Raw genomic sequence first — 13601 nt, forward strand, 5'->3', positions numbered from 1 at the left:
TACATTGATTGTATCAGATTTTACCCCTTCTACAACTACCACTTGTTTCCTATCAGAAAGGAAATTTTGTATCCATTTGTTGGTTTTACCTCTGATGCCATAGTGATCCAGCTTGTGTGTTAGTAGACTGTGACTTACTTTATCGAAGGCCTTTGAAAAATCCATAATTAGGCAGTCTGTTTGTTTCCCTGCATCCATGTTAATGGTGATGTCATTGATAAAGTCGATCAGTTGTGTTTCGCAGAATAGGCCTCTTCTGAATCCATGCTGTAGTGGGTAAAGTATATTATGTTTGTCGGTATGGGTCATTATGTGGCTTGTTACAATGTGCTCTATGATTTTGCCGCAAATGCAGGTAAGTGAGACTGGACGGTAGTTTATTGCATCAAATCTTTTTCCCTTCTTGAATATCGGACTTACATTTGCTCTTCCATATATCTGGAATTATTTAATATCGTTACTAAATTCTTTCATAGATACAAAAGATTTGGTTTGGAAGTTTTGAAGTACCTGTAGAAACATTATTACAAACTTTATAGCAATGTAGTAAGTCTTTATCTATACTAACATTTATTTTGTTTTAAATAAATCAATAAACTAAACCATAAATAAATATGTATATTGCTATACAGTTATTAACACTTTTGGTTCTACGTCCGGTTGGTTCTTATATTTTGACATTGCACAAGGTCAAGCATTTTAGTCTGCTTATGACGTCTTTACACTAGATCCATTGGATGTGTATTAATTGATATTTATAAGTCCTGGAGAACATGGTTTATTTATTTGTTGGAATTAGCTTCCAACTAGCTTTCAGTAACTGCGAGACTCTTGTTTTTGTTTTTCTGTGAGACTCTTGTTTTTTTGTTTTTAGCATAGGTATGCTGTTATATTTCTCTTGTGAGTGTAAAACTTTTGCTGAATGTTGCCGTCAAGTCTTTACTCTTATTCTGACTATTTCGGTGGTATTTTTTCTCTCTCTCTGTAAACAACGAAATCAATTATGAAATGGAAATTTAAGCAGCAATAATATGTCATTTGTTAAACAATTCGTTGGACAGGGTTTCGACCTGGTGTTTTTGAAGGCAAGTTTTTTTTAACTTTTGGAGCTTGCCCGTTGTGTGTTGTTTTAAGACAGTACAAAGTTTCTGTCTAGGAGTGCATTTCTTTCTAACACAAACGATGCAAACGGCTAAACGCGCACATGTTTTGATCATTTGTTTCTAACATACGTTTGCAAAGTCTACATAAACTTTGACAAACTATGCACTCGCTAAAAATGCGTCTACAGTTTGTCGTTCATCGTTTGTTTGTGCAAACGCTACATTTGTTTCTAACTTCAGATTTATTAGGTATGTTGGTTGAAGGAACTAAATTTAATTATGACCAAAATAAGTCTGTTTAGTATTTACCAACAATATTTGCATGCATTATTGAAAGTTCAAACAGGGTCAGTAAACACTTATTAAACGATGTATTTGTTTCTACTTTTTTAGCGTTCAGCAAACGATAACAAATGCCACACAACGTTTACAAAATTTAGGTTAGAAAGAAATGCACCCTAGTTTATGTTGCTAAATCTAAACGTAAACCCAAACGTTGTTTAATTGGTAGATTTTCTGTAGCGTTGATTTAAAGTAATGCAAACTCCTTTATATAGACTCTAAAAATTAAATTAAGCTAGAAATTGAAGTCTAAAGGTATTTATCATTTTAAAATACAATAATATATGTAAATATTATCAAGGGCTATTGAAATACTTTAACCAAATAAACTCCTAACTGCACAAATAAATGAAATATTTGAATAAAATTAAGTCAATATGTTTCTATTTTGAATTTATTACAACGAAAACTTTGAAAATATTGTATTTATTCAAGAAAATATCCGGGTGACTTTTAAAGGAATACTGTAACACATTCCTTATATTTTCTGATTTACCTTTGATAAAATAAATGTATAATTCGTAAAAATATAATGCGGTAAATCATTCTTTTTTTATGAAAGGCTTTAAATGAATGTCTAAAATAAATATTAAAAAAAAACGGTTAGAAATTATTAAAAAATAACGAATTTTGAAACTTAGTTTCCAACTCATTCAGGCAAAGCGGACCTTAGCTTAATTTGGCTGGTCATTTGGCTACTCACGTGTTCGGGTGTTTATACATCCTTGGTTTTCTTTTTTGTGTTTAATCGCAGAAAATATTGTGTATACATGTAGCATGTTCTATTATTGTAAAAGCTTCATTTATTTTATTTTGAATGAATGTTTAGAAGTTTTTAATTTAAAATGTCTCATAAATCAGTATTGGTTGGATACCCATATTTTAACTTTTTTTGTATTTTTTACTTACGTTATGATGTATGATATTGTTTTATATTGGTATGTGACACTATAATAAAATGTTCTGTCTGTCTGTCTTTGGGGTTTTTAGCGTTCCTGAAGAAGGTAAATCTAGAAAAGAGCTTTTGACGAACCAAATTTAATTTTTTTTTTAATTTCATTTCCATAGAGCTTTGCAAAAACAAATGAACTCATTTTCTATAAAATAAACGTGGTGCGTTAGGATGATACAATTCGATGTACCCGCCTGCTACCAATTATTTTTCATTTTCGAAGTTAATAGGCGGCTATCTCGGACTGTATAGAAAGAGGTGAGGATATGAAGCCGGCAATCGAAAACCACAAGTCAAAGAAAAGCAAACAACATCATTACCAAAGGAAAAACATCGACGAAAAGACAAACAACAGACCAAAATACAACACAGAAATCTAAAAAAAGATATAACAAAATAGTGACATCCACAGTGTTACTATACTGTTATAATACGTTGATGATTCATATCCAGAGATTCGGCATCATGCAACAGCAGTTTGGTTAATGTCTTTTGTCTAACACCTAAGACATTGCCAATCCATAAACCATCAGTACAGGTAAATTCTCGAACCCTTAAACTTGACCGACGTCAAAAGTTTGAAATTTATACTGGTTTTCCACGACAGAAGGATAGACAAGACTGTTACCAGTTTAAGAGACAAAACATACATTGCAAATAAAATTGCACAAAAATACAACACTGAAAACTAAAGAAAAAAAACAACACAAACTCTTTTAAAGCAAAACTAGTGGCAAACTCATGTGCTTCTTTAAGATAATCACTGCCTGCTCAATTGGTGGCATCCGTAATCATTTGCACGTTAAAATTCGGTGCTAAGTCCAAAATCATGATCGATAAATTTATAAGGACTTAAACTTCAAGTTCGATACATGCAATCAATGTCGAACATAAAGTATAAAGCTGCAACAACAACTTTTTATCGATTTATCCATTCTAAGGTAATTTTAAACAGTAGTGTGCAAGTTCAAGCAACAGAGTCTAACAAGTTTGATTGTCCAAGTAAGCACAGTCGAAATTATAAATATAAAGTAATCCTGAGTATGAGAGTCAATATTTATTGCTGACAAAATCCAGAAACTACCACTAGAAACAGTGTATATACATTGTTAATTTAAGTCTGGAAAATGTTACAATTTAAGCGAGGTTATTTGATAAATTCAAAATAACAAGATGAAATTTAATGTTAGAATTTGCGCAACTTCAATTTTTGACTTAAATTATACTGAAGGTTCTGAAAACAGTTGCAAACGTAGCATTTAAAGAAACTAGTGTACAAAAAAAAAACACTTCCGGCGCAAACTTTAACAATTTATTTTGAAATTAATTACTAAGACTCGTTTTCTTTATTTTTTTTTCTAATCATTCATATATTTATTTATTTATTTATTGTTTATTTATTTTATTTTATGGATTTTTTTTTCTCTATGCTCTTTTTTTAAATATTACTATAAGTTTTAGTTTCCGTGAGCAGCATATGTGTAGAGTTGTACATGCATTGACCTATCTCGTCAGAAGTTTCCGTGAACAACATATGTGCAGAGTTGTGCATGCATTGGCCTATCTCATTAGAAGTTTCCGTGAACAACATATGTGTAGAGTTGTACATGCATTGACCTATCTCATCAGAATGTTTACTCCACAATACAAAAAGGACATTTTAACAAATTTATTACGATTATTGTTTACATTAAAACCCATTAGTGGACCAAAGTTAAATAAAAGGACCGCCAAAATGCGAAACAAAAATATTATCACAAGTGTCGTTGCGTATTATCCAAGCATGTAATGCTGTTATAATCAGTTTTAAGAGAACAAAAGCTACCATTTCGCCCTCAATGCATTGGTCAATTGAAGAGTTTAATTACAATAATTGACAATATGTTTCACTAATACCACCACACTTAGGCGCTATTCCATTACTCCCGACAAAGCTCGTAAATACCCTTGGAATGTTCTTCTATACAAATTTTATTGGATTCGATTAATACTTTAATTAATACAGTTTGAATTTGGTAGATACAACCGGGATAAGACGAAAGTTTAATGAAGTAGTGAACATGTACATTTTAATAATTCATCAACAATAATAATATTTTATTAATCATAACATGATTCGATTTTTTTTTATTGTAAATAACTATTCATTAAAGTTTTAAAAATCTGATTGAAGAGTCAACAATTTATTTGGTTTTCGTCATGATTGATGCAGGATAAATCTTCACCCGGCAATGAATGTCTAAAGCACTTCGACCTTGTCACAACGTACACATATTGTCACCCAAAAGTAAAATATGTAAATGAAATAAAATATAATAATGTTGAACATTTTGAAAGACTTTAATAATTTTTAAGCATTAACAGATCTTTGCAGTATTCAAGATATTTCAATTTTGTATTACCTCCTTAGTATCGTCTTCCTTTTTTGTATTTCAAAGTCGACCAGATGTTTCACAAAAAAAAATATTCATTATTAATGATTTATTTTACTTTTTTATTTTAATACTTCCAAAATTTTTGACGAAAAACTTAGACTGAATAGAAAATATAGTACTTCATATTCACTTCCACATAAACAGGTATAGTATTTGATTATTGTGATAATCGGTGAAACTTGACTTGCATCTCTGGTTGCATCTATAAGATCTAAAAAAAGTACTTGTGAAGTTTTAATTATGTAATTAATTTGTTTTTAACCGTTTTAGATTGCGACCTCTCCCTGTAAGTGCCATTCCTATCGTCGACTTTGTGCGTGTGACTTTTAACTTCTTGAGAGTTTACTTGCATATTGAGTATCAATATCAAATAAATCTGCGCAGTGACCAGTATACAGAGGTAGCACATACACACTTCTATACAAAATTTTTATTTACACAAGAAGTTTTTTTGATAAGCCCATAAATACTTTTCCCATCCTTGCAGGTTATATATTGCCGTCTTAAAGTAAAATTACTTTTTAAAATTACCTTTGGTTGTACTTCCGTTGATATATCAAAATTTTATTTTCTTTCCTTTTTTTTTTGGAAAAAGGGGGGGGGGGGGGGGGGGGGGGGTAAACAGGATCACTTAAGTTACATTAACATTTTTGAAAATATAAGATGTTGTATTTAAAAAAAAAACACACACAAACAAAATGAAAGAGGCACGAGTAACAATAACATAGATATAGCTAACGGGATGATATCATCATTTCTGGCTCGTGCTGTCAATTAGGTTGTGACATGACAGAATTTAAAGGATTAAATCATATCTTATGTAAATTTAATTATGTCATCAAGATTTCATTTCCAGATTGAAAAGAGTCAATTTCAACGAAGAATCTGCCTATACAAGACTGGTCGTACCGTTGAATGTTTTTTACTGGAGGGATACATCACAAAATAGTGTCACTTTTATCTAATTATGGTGATCTTTTAATCCTATGTCAATGTTTACATGATGAGATAAGATTTAACTTAAGGGTTTTAGGTACTCCCAATACAAATGCACATGTACAACTAAGTAATTAATTTCAAAAATATGTTTTTAGTGTGTATTGAATAAATTGGAGAAATGACTTGAACTGACAATATTTTTATTAAAAGTTAAATCATGATTTGTAAGATTGTAAAGATCGGAAATATTGTTTAAACTACAAAAATATTTAATTGAAACATTTGATAACAATAAAAGTTTAAGAAAAACATATTTATCACTTAATTGTGCAGGTGAAAATGACAATTTAAAATCAAATATGTAGTCTCATTAATCATGCAGATGATAATAATATTTTACCCATTAAAATGATATTTTTTTTAGATTTCAGAAGAGCCTTGGAGATAAATCTTGAAAATTCTTCAAACTGAAAAAAAAAGAAATATGAGAGAGAAGTAGCAATAACAATAATAAATACTTAATAATTCAAAATCAACATATAGGTTCTGATTTTATTGGGAATTTCAAATATATGAATTTACAATAAAAGTTTTTTTAATGAATATTTTTATCATCATATTTTTCTTAATAGCTAATTAGGAATGTATGTTTTGCTTTACAAACGTTATAAAAAAATATTAAAAACAGTTTTCTATTTACGCAAACAAGACGTATATAATAGTATTATACTTAGTATATTTGAAGATGTTATACAATTTTCTCACAAAGATCGGAGTAATATTCCGTACATTTGTGTTACATTTGTCAGTTTCAAGCTGTATAAACAACACGTTGACACCAAACTAAAACCAATCAACTATATATAGTGCTATTCTTAATGTTTTTCATTGTTTCGTAATTTTTCGTTAAAAATTGCGTCAAATATTTCACTTGACCTAAGTGAAAACTTTTGACACTTTTATTGGTCAATGATCATATTTTTATAGCAATATAACTGTTAATGGAAATCAACGGCCATTTGAAAGCTAGAAAAGTGCTGTCGATTTATGATCTTATTTACACAAATTAATATTTCACAAAAAAGTCTTCGAGAGGAATTTGTTAGAAATTTTTCAGCGATGACAAAGTTCAAGAAACTAATTTCATTTATGTTCGCATATATATTTCCCTATTGATAAAATAATTTTCACACTTTGGAAATTATAATGAGATTTTAATTTCTTTGAAATTTGGACGAGAAGTTAGAAATCACAAAATACTATATTGTGCATATTTTTGAATATACAAGCAAAGACATGAAGTGCTAGGAGAATAGGAATAAAAAATCGAACATTTACTTACATATTGAAATGCAAAAATTTTAGATTTAGAAAATGTTACAAGTTTATTATAAAGACTATATAATATAATCTGATTTTTAACTATATAGCGTGATGAATTATTTGTTATATGTAAGATAATGTTTGATGTCATTTTCAATGCTGGTTATTTTTCGGAAGTTAATTCAGAACTTTTTTTTTGTTGATAATTATTTATACTATCTATCTCTGTCCTTAAATATGCACTTCATCTCTAAAATACTTTTTTATAAACACGGTCGTGATGAACTTTTCTCAAAACCGGTAATTAAGGGCGCATTACATTTAAATACGTTTAGGGTTTGTAAATCATTACAATTGATGTATGCAAAATTTCATTGCACCTATGTACTTCTTCATTTGACAAATCTAAGTAAAAAAACAAAAAAGATAAACATATTGTAGTAGTGGTAGTTTAAAAAAGCTTGAGGTCTAAAAATTCAAGGTGAAAACGAGAGATTGACTTGAAAGTGCTTTTCTTGTTTGCAGTAACCGAATAAAAAATTTGGGATGTCGGTGTTGGTGAGGAGTCAAGTATTGCCAAAACAAATTAAATCTGGCAACACATCTGTCGCCCATTATGTCCACCTCATCTGCGAAGAAAAAGGTCAAGAGAATTAGAGAATTACAAATGAGTTTGCCATAAGGAGAAAATGAAGGAGAATTAGTGTTATCTTGTTAATTTGGACTTCAATATGATTTCTATTTTTTTAGTTGACTAAATATAATGTACATTTTTACACAAACAAGCAGCATATGACACTTTATTACACTTTTGAATATTGCTATCCCCTTTTTTACGCGCATACTTTTAAAAGAGGAAGAAAATATTTGTGTTTTTCCCAATACTCAGTCTCTGAAAACAAATACGTATGGTCCAGCATATATATATATCTAAGTTTAGCTAATATGTTCTAGTGTTAAAAAGGATGCGATGTATATATCGCTGAATACAATCCAGGATTCGGTGTCTTGATAAATAACCAGGGACCTGTTTATCGAAACTGTACTAAGATCGGTCCTAAGAATTTCTTAGGACAGACATTAGGATAAAGTTAGGACCGACTTACGACATGTCTCAGCATGCACATCGAAGCTATCTTAGGATGATCTTAGCTAGGATGTCCTAACCGCTGTCCTAAGTATTGGCGTAAAAGAAAATAACAAATTAAAAATGAAAAAATGAAAATATTGTATCAAATTTAACCAATTACTATAATTTAAAAAAAAGATAAATAATTAGAAAATAATTATTAGTTTTAAATTAAAGGTGATAAATACTTTTTATATTATAATTGTACATTTAAACTCATAAAACAAAACACAAGACAAAAAATATAACTACGTTTTATATAAGAATTGAAACAAACGAATTGTAAATAGTTTAAATAAAATATGTAATCGATAAAATCATTATATGCTTTGAGTGAGCTGAATTCGAAGTGTCACAGTTTCATACTTAAAAGTTCAAAGGCAAATCTCGTGCAACTTTCATATAAATACTGAGTACTTCAGCTATTTTATTACTGCAAATAACATGCGATGATACGTGTGAATATAAGAGACGAAATTCGAATTCTACCGATGCAAAACTACAGACTCTCCTGGACGACGTGGACAAGAGTAACACACTTTGCTTTTTGGTAAATTGCCAAATGTTGCAACAAATGGTACTGAAAAGAGAGATAGGGATTTAATATGCATTAAGGGAGGGGGACTAGGATGAAATTTGAAAAAAGGCAGGACAGGAGTTTGGAGTAAAAAAAAAGGAAGGATGAGCAACTTTGCCAAAAAAAAAGCAAGATGACAATTTATGTAAAAATAGTCAGGATAAACTAATAAAATAAAGGCAGGACTGGAGTTTGGGAGTTAAAAAAAATGCAGGATTAAGAACTTTGCAAAAAAAAAAGGCAGGATGACAATTTACATGTATGTAAAAAAAAAGTCAGGATAAACTAATAAAAAAAAGGCAGGACCGAATAGAGTGAAAAATAAATAGGGAGGACAGAGATTACAACAACAAAAAAAGCAGAACAACATTTTTCATCCTAGCCCCCACCCCGTCATAAAAATCAAATGGTAGTTCCCTAAAGTAAATGCAACCAATACAGGCCATATTTGTTTATAAAATAACCATCCTAAATATATCCTAAAGTAAGGACCATCCTAAGACCATCTTAAGACACCTAAATTGGTATCCAAAAGTTAGGACAATTCCTAGGATTTTCCTAAGTTACGACATGTTTGATAAACCCACTTAAGACTAATGCTGCGTTCACACGTAATTCGAATTCGATTCGCATTAACTAATTCGAATTAGTTTAATTCGCATTCGAATCGTTTTACGTCCAAACGTTAATTCTAATTCGAATTGCAATACGCGTCAAATTTGCTTAACTGTCCGAACGACGTTAACTTTTAATTCGTATCAACAAAAACGAATTTCTAATGCGAATTGGTTAATGCGAATTAGCCAATTCGAATCAATTCGAATTAAAAAGGAAGAGTGTGTGAACGCTATTAGCGAATTCGATTCGCATCCGATTCGAATTCAATTCGAATTAAATGTACGTGTGAACTAGGCATAAGATATGTCCTAAGTTGGTCTCAGGACACGTCCTAATCCTAAGACTGCTTCGATAAACAGGCCCCAGGTATTGAGAGCATATTATTTAGACACGTGTCTTTTTTGTAAGACCTTACTTGTAATTTGGCTTCTAGATATCTTTTTATGTCAGTGGTTTGCTGTCTTATTGACTTGACATAACCTTCACTAAGTTTGTTTTAGTCTGTTGTGACAATTTGATGTTTTGATTTGCTTACTTTTTTCACCTAATGAAACAAATATTTATATTTCATTGGAATTGCTTTAAATGCTATTCTATAGCGACATCATCATGCATGTTCAAAAATATTCATTGTATGAAAAGTATCTGTTCTGCCAAGCAGTTAATGAATGATATGCACTTAACATAAGAAAAATAAATCCAAGGTTCTGTTATGACTAATACAATCCTTTAGGCAACAGAATCATATAGTTGACCAATAGAAACAATTAATAAATGAAGCTTACGTCCAGTAGTCCGAAGATAATAATTAAATTTGAGACACCTGTTTAAAAGGAAATGACCGTTTATAATTTAAAACTGAAAATGAAATGGATAAAATGAAGTTAAAAGAATGTATTGACACAAGGAATTAAACCTTAAGGTTTCTTAATTGACAAAAATCAACAAATAAGAGATTAATAAATTCAAACTATTCTGCTTGATCGGTTGTCAAAGAATTCCCACGAAATTTTCTCCCCTGTAGCGAATTCTAGGCCTTCATGTAGTAATTTGTTTGGCCCTCAAAATATTTTTGCTTCTTTAGTTGGAATCAATTTAAGTCTGTAGGTATATCAGGTGTAAACATGCTAAAATATTTATACATTCTCCAATAATATTTTCCCCAATTCCGAGCATAACATTTAGGTAGCTCTTTTTAATTCATTCATTTGCTCTCAATATTTATATTTCTACGAAAAACAATTTTCACAAATAATTGATAATATTGATATTTTGTTATAAAACCATTGACCAGATGCATCAGGTTTCTAATGGATCTGCTACACGATTCCAGCTGCTGCAAGGTTTTCCAACATTCGATACTCCCTAGAGATAAAAATCTATATTCAATCGACTTTTTGATTGAAAGAAGTACCTGCTACATGTTTGTAATCGTAATAGTATCGTTTTAATATCACAATGTTTCTAGCAATATAGTCGCTCGGATTTTTTGTCTTTGGATTCTTCCCTCTTCTCCGACAATCTCATTAATCCGATCGAATATTCATTCTTCCTAGTTCGACATCGATCATTTTGTCCAACAAAATAAGAAACTACACCAAAGCATAGTTCAGTTGTTTCAGCGTAGAATATCCATAAATATGAATATCACATCTTGGGCGCATTGTACTTGTGCCATTTTTTACAAAATCCAATCTTTCATTTGCGCCACAAGTTTATATTTCATTCACGCCAAAAAAAATAAAAAAATTTGCGGCAATTTACAGGTGCATTTAACATTTCAACTGACAAATTTAAATATTCATGGCTATATCGTGGTACTAAGAGGTGTCACGATGGACATTGTCAATTCTGACACAAACAGGCCGTTGGTTTTCTCAGTTGAATTGTTTCATATTTTTCATGTCGGGGCAGTTTATAGCCGACTATACGGTATGGGTTTTTCCTATTGTTGAAGGCCGTTCTGTTGCCTATAATTGTTGATATCGCCTTCATTTGAACGTTGGTTGATAGTTGTCTAATTGGCAATCATACCACATCTCCTTATTTTTATATAGAGGAAATAAGTCTGTATTTTTTTATGACCACACATATAGGTTTTCTAATGTACACTGTATATGAGAACATCCGGACCGTTGCTTAAAAGTCTTGTGCCAGAACAAACTTTTATTTTGACTTCAGTGTATAGTGCTTAGAACACCAGTGTGAAGTGGTTTAATGATCACGTTAATTTATAACAGAACTGCGTTTTAACATTATTATGAAAAGTCTTGCCAGTGTAATATTACAGGCATTTTCTAAATTTAGGCATTTTGTTAAATGACTGAAAACATATTGACTAATTTTTCTAGGCATTTTACAAAATGAAAATTTTGACAACAGAACGTTTTATCTATAATAATAACTGAATGTTTGAGCTTGCATTTTAAGAGTTTTACGGAACTGTAATGACGGGTGATGCATCTATAGCTGGAGACGCTTACCCTGTTAACAGAAATAACCTATTTGAAATATAACCTATTTGTTCTCGTCTTAAAATGCCTGAATATTTGCTACAGAATGGAAACAAAAAAACAATCAGTCAAATAAAAACAAACTTCATTTTCCCTGCTTCACATTTGCTTCTCTTCAGTTTTGAATCTAGATTTTCTAAAAATTCGTTTGTAAATCAAAATGATCATGAAATTACTATCTGACATACAGAGTGAGTACATACTTAATGTAGTTTCACTAAAAAGAACTTATTATTGACATACAGACTTTCCCATCTGGTTTTTGAAGAATTAATGAATTTTACCGAACCATTAGTTATTTTCCTTGCAAGATGTTGTGTTTGTGTCAACTTTTTGTCATATACATCTCAATGATATCCTTTTTCTACAAATTACCTGAAACTGAACAGGCAATTTGTTGAATTGTGTTTCAAAATTTCAGTCGTTTTACAAAGACTAGGTATTTTCAGTCATTTTATATAATACCTGTCAAGGTTAGGCATTTTATAAATTGCATGAAAATTTAGTTATTTCGGGATTTTCCAAATGCCTAAATTTAGAAAATGTAACATATATATAGTGCTTTCGTTATGGTTATGATGATTGATTTCGGATGAATATGTTTGATTATGCAAACAAAAAATGTGTTTTAAAGTTATTATTAAAAGTGTCTTTTGAATTGATCTATTGTTTTATACTATTAACCTGAATTATTGGCGCAAATGAAATGTTTTATTTTTGTGCAAATCAAATATGGTTTGTAGCGCAAATGAAATATTTTTTAGCGCAAATGAAATGCCAATTGGCGCAAAAGCAAAGGACCGACATCCTACCTAAAAAATTAAGAGCATTAAATCTTAGTCTTGTGAATCCATACAGCCGTTCGTATATCACAACATTGCCTTTCGTACAATAACTTTTGTTTAATTTTCTCAAAAACCATTTGTGGAGTACTTACAAAAGGTCGACTTCTAATTTTACAACTTTCACTTATTTTTGTCTTACCAGGACGACGCCTTTTGATGGTTTGAAAAAAAAATTATATTGTTGCACTTGATGATACATAATTGGATTAACAAAAAAGTGTGACACTAAAACAGACCGGCAGTTGTGACGGGATTGCTTCCCTTCATTAGTAGAAACTTAGTCAGCCGAAAGCGGTCGAGCTAAGGAAGTACATCTTAAGATGAGTCGGTTTGAGCGCTGCATTCTAATACTGATGTCCCGTGTTCGAGTTCCAGTGGAGACAATGTGATTTTGCATTGAGAATCATACTCTCCGGTTACATTTGGCGCCCAACTAAAAAACCCATGGTGGTTAGAGAGGATTTCTAGCCAGGGTATGTGTTATGAGAGACTGAGTCATAATGATATGATGACCCTGAGGTTGGGAAGTGCGACAGAATTGCTTCCCTTCATTTGTAGATACTTAGTTAGCCGTAAGCGGGCGAGTTAAGGAACTACTTCTTTAGCTCAGTCGGTTAGAGCGCTGCCTTGTAATACTGAGGTCCCGGGTTCGAGTCCCGATGGAGACAATGTAATTTTGCATTGAGAATCATGCTCTCCGGTTACACAGCACAAACCACCAACACTCCTCTACCTTGAAAGAAGACGTGCAAACAAAAACAAACAACAACGTGCAACACATGGTCCATTAGTTCTTATTCAAAGTGTTTCTTCTCAAAATGTGGT

Source organism: Mytilus californianus, unplaced genomic scaffold (genome assembly GCF_021869535.1).
Source record: "Mytilus californianus isolate M0D057914Y unplaced genomic scaffold, xbMytCali1.0.p SCAF_3, whole genome shotgun sequence".
In the NCBI taxonomy this organism is placed as follows: domain Eukaryota; kingdom Metazoa; phylum Mollusca; class Bivalvia; order Mytilida; family Mytilidae; genus Mytilus; species Mytilus californianus.